Source organism: Triticum aestivum, chromosome 3A (genome assembly GCF_018294505.1).
Source record: "Triticum aestivum cultivar Chinese Spring chromosome 3A, IWGSC CS RefSeq v2.1, whole genome shotgun sequence".
Lineage (NCBI taxonomy): Eukaryota > Viridiplantae > Streptophyta > Magnoliopsida > Poales > Poaceae > Triticum > Triticum aestivum.
The window spans coordinates 531,473,579-531,478,191 of record NC_057800.1 but is presented as its reverse complement, the minus strand read 5'-3'; the positions used below and the strand labels follow the sequence as shown (position 1 = coordinate 531,478,191).

General features: G+C 38.6%; 1 long non-coding RNA gene across 1 annotated transcript; it reads right to left on the bottom strand.

Annotated features, from left to right (window-relative positions):
* Positions 1 to 268: 268 nt before the first annotated feature.
* Positions 269 to 4,193, bottom strand: LOC123058568 (uncharacterized). The gene is made up of 3 exons (XR_006427239.1): positions 4,134 to 4,193; positions 2,791 to 2,900; positions 269 to 1,107 (listed from the first exon to the last, which is right to left on the bottom strand). It is a non-coding gene; the product is annotated as an uncharacterized lncRNA (long non-coding RNA).
* Positions 4,194 to 4,613: the final 420 nt, after the last annotated feature.

Below are 4,613 nucleotides of genomic sequence, written 5' to 3'. Positions count from 1 at the left end.
GCTACCACGTTTATCCACATATGTTAATATTATTTGCACCGTTAGATTTGAATAATAATGGTTGAGATTAAAAGTTTTTGCGTAACATGCTAAACATGTATTTACTAACTTATTGGACAAGACGCTGTCACGTCTATGCATATGGCACACGTCAAGAAAAAAAAGAATAGTCCGGAAAAAATACGCCTAAAATTTAGAGTCGTCCAACCGTAATCACGTCATAGAAGATACATAACCTCACGTGCATCTAATTCCAAACTAGGCATGTGCATGCCAAAAGAAAACAAGGATAACTACAACCGTGGAGTCTTCATGGAAGGGAAAAAAACAAGGATAACTACAGTCGGACTCTCCACATGGAGTCTTCAGGAAAGGAAATTCCACATGAAGTCTTGATAAAGAGAAACTCTACATGGATCGGCCAAGCCAACAAATCAGAAAGGCACCCAGCCCCACATCCAACCCCAAGAGTTGAATCAACCAATTCTGGACAAATCAATGTCTTTAAATCTGCTACCCGATCAGAGCACCATCGAGAAAATTGAAGTCTTCCAGAATCTGCTACCCGGCAAGAGCATCACCATCAGAATCGAAGACTACAGAACAAATCTGCTATCTGACTAAAGCACCACAACAAAATTGAAGACAAAAAATGCCAAAACTCTGATGTGACTGCATCTCAATGCCCGATGATGTCAGGACAGGTCTTCTGAATTGCCTCTCACCTGAATCAGGTTGTCTTCCAGAATCTGCTACCCGGCAAGAGAATCACCAACAGAATCGAAGACTACAAAACAAATCTGCTATCTGACTAAAGCACCACAACAAAATTGAAGACAAAAAATGCCAAAACTCCGATGTGACTGCATCTCAATGCCCGATGAAGTCAGGACAGGTCTTCTGAGTTGCCTCTCACCTGAATCAGGTTGTCTTCCAGAATCTGCTACCCGGCAAGAGAATCACCAATAGAATCGAAGACTACAGAACAAATCTGCTATCCGACTAAAGCACCACAACAAAATTGAAGACAAAAAATGCCAAAACTCTGATGTGACTGCATCTCAATGCCCGATGAAGTCAGGACAGGTCTTCTGAGTTGCCTCTCACCTGAATCAGGTTCGTAAATATTATGAATTAATTAATTCAATTTTCAGAATAAAAGCTACATAGATAGCTGACTAAAAATTGCAGAATCTTTTCATAGCCAAAAAACTATGGTGTTGAAGAAGCTTAGCACTTACCAACAACAGGACAAACTAGAACATTCAAGTAAAAGTATAAAGAATGTGGGTTACCTCAATCATACAACAGATCAACAATTTAAAACAAGCAAATGCTAATTATATTTTGTTTGCATTCACATGGCAAAACGGTTCATGTTACTATCAACATTAAAAGCATCATGCTATTATCTGGAGGAATTTGATACACTTATAATAAAGAAAGAAAATAATAATTCTATTTATGCATATAACACTTTTTTACGGGGATGCATATAATACTTTTAGGTTTGTGGAATCCACAAAGTATCGCCCATTGAGAAATGAAATTAATTTATTTCTTCATACAATGTATAGGTACAGAAGGTGAAAGGACCATTAGAATGTTGTCTAGATTACAATTCTGAGTTTGCCACCAAGGACACGATACAAAACAGGGAGATAAAGTTAAGCAATGCTCACGTATGTCTATACTCTACACTTTTAAATAATCTAATTAATATTTCTAGCCATGAAGAAATTAATATGCAAATTTGCATGACATTGGATTATTCACCCAAATAAAGCATGTGGAATCAAGAATAATAATCCCCGCAAAAAAAGGAATCAAGAATAACAAAAAGGATTTTACAAACTTCATACTACCACAAGACTGCTTCTAATAACAGAGCAAGTGCATAATGCATGTCCATTACTGAAATTTTAATTGGACTTCCACCATTGCGGCTAAGATTAACACTTTTTCAGCTCAGCCCCTTTAGGGGTCATGAAACCAGAACTAGACTATTTGGAATGTTTGCTTATTTTTCAAATGAGAATTTAATTATTGCAGAAATTCATACAGTAAGTCCAATGATGTTACAAACAAATCTAATAGATTTGTGATTGATTTAATAGGGTTGTGCCTAAAGCCAAGTAGCGCTAGAAGAATATATACAGATCTACACAGCTAAAAAAGAAACAGGCACGAAAAAGTTCTAAGTAATTGAGGTACAAGCCTAAGTAAATCAATCTACTAGGAAATAATCATTATCAGATCATCTACACACTTTAGAAAATGTTGGTAGGTCCTTCGAAGAAAAACAAAAGGCACGCCTTAATCGTTCAATTTACTGGGAAATATATTAAAAAGTCTAGCCGCCAAACACATCCCATGTGTACATGCATGCACTTGCATCTAATTCTGACGGACAGACATGTTGGACTCAGACTTAACGGGCAGAAAAATAGACATTGATATGAGGCACAGTACAAAAAAACAAGCGTCAACCTATCTGAACACCGGATATATTTGAGCCTTAATAAACAGTAAAGACAAAATAAATCATTTATGGTAAAATCTATATACCGATTGATCAAGATTTCGAGTCGTACTAAATAAATCTAAATATCTTCTATTATTTATCCAAATGAATTGTGACTCATGTTTACACCAATATAACATAACAATTTTACTTGACTAACTCCACATATGGAAGAGAAGAAAGTATACCAAAAATGATTGAGATGGATAGCAATAAACAAGGAGCGTAGAAATATTTTACAGAAGGAGAGCATTACAAGAACTTACTGGAATGAGGCAAAAAAATCAGACAAGTCAGGCGATGGATCAAACTTCTTCTATGATATGATATCACCAGTTCTTGAGGAAAACGAGACTCTCAGACCTGTAGTGCTTTTCTAACAATGGAGTCATATCAGTTATAATAGAATCATCATATCTGAATTATTAGTCTATCAACTTCTTCGGGATGCTAACTTTTAAGTTTTTGGGTGATTTTTTATGCTTTTGTTTTCCAATTCTGATTGACACAAACTAACTACAAAAGGAAAGTGGAAAGTCTTACTGAGAAAATTGTGGTACATATCTAGAAATCATAACACCTGGTAAGCATATTTCGCTAATTTGAATGAGAACTTTCATATTATATGTATTCTGCACTAATAACAGTGGTATGTAAAAATTGCTAAACTTATTGGATGGGAGGATCTGAGAAGCACCACGCCAACCATTTATGTTCACTGAGATAGAGAAATAATGCTTGATATGGATTAGTCTAAGGGGGGACAATTATTAGATAAGGGTCAAAAGTCAGTACTATGAGATGCATGTCAAATTGTAATCATTCAAAATACATTCATACATGCACTTTTGTGAGTTTTATGTTCTTGGAAACAACCCTTCTATCCTACAGCCTTTTCAGTTGAAGAGAACAATGAGAAAATCTTCAGTGTTATAGGCATCTTCTACAACACATGTGAAAAAACTAAAATCTATTGCATAACAATTAACACATATGAGCCAAATTTAGTTAATACATGCAAGCCTTCTTCTTTTGTCTTAGGTACACCTTTATTAATATCACTTGCTAATATATGGTAACAATAAATAGAAATAATACACCTTTTATCCAACAAATATTGAACACTTTTTGCTATAGGAAAATTCGTATAATTAGTACGGACGTGTTGAAGAGACAACAATCAAAGTTGGGTAGAATGTCAACTAAAAAAATAGAGGTTAAATTCCCTAAAACAACGCAAGGCACACCAATGGCAAGTCACATATCTATAAGTTATATACTAGAACACTATGAAGAACATGGGCTTCCAACCCGACGCCACAACTCTCGGCCAGTGCCACGAACAAGAGAGCAATGCCACTCAGGGAAACAAAACTCTCATTTTATTCAGTGGCCTCCCCGGGGACCGCTTTGCCTCGCAGCCTTGCTGCTTGGGGCGCAAAATCCTTCTCTCCAACAGAAAATTTCTACACCGGAGAAAGGTCAGGAGACCATAAGCATCTCCATCTCATAGCCATAGCAAATCGCCATAAAGAATCCATGCCATTGCTGGAGGTTAGGAGACCAAGATCTGGGATGGAAGGAGAAGGAGAGGAAGAGGAGCGATTACCTGGAGGAGTGCCACCGCTCAGGTTCAAGTGGACCTAACTCCATGGCCATCCAATCAACGACGGTGGTGAGCAGCAGGAACGTGTGGGATGCGTTTGGTTGCTGGGCTATCCCACCCTGGGACAGGGATAGCCATTTTTTTCTGGATGCCATTCGTTTGGTTCGTGGGCGAGTTGGGATAGGGATAGCCGGATGCTGAGAATATTCTTCGAAAATGAGGCTGAGCGCGTCCGCGAAAATCTCGCGGACCTGCGTATCCCGGCGCGCGCGTGACGCGAAGCAAGCCACGAAACGTTTTTCTCTACACCCCCGCTTTCGTCCAGCTCTGTTCTCTCCTGCGGCGGCGGCGGGCGTAGAAATCGAAGCACGGCGACGGAGATCAGTGCGCGGCGGTATGGATCTCCCCTTCCCTATCTTCTTACTTGGCGTGCCTTCTCTCCTTCCTTTGTCATTACTTGGCGTGTGGGCTGCGCTTGCCGTT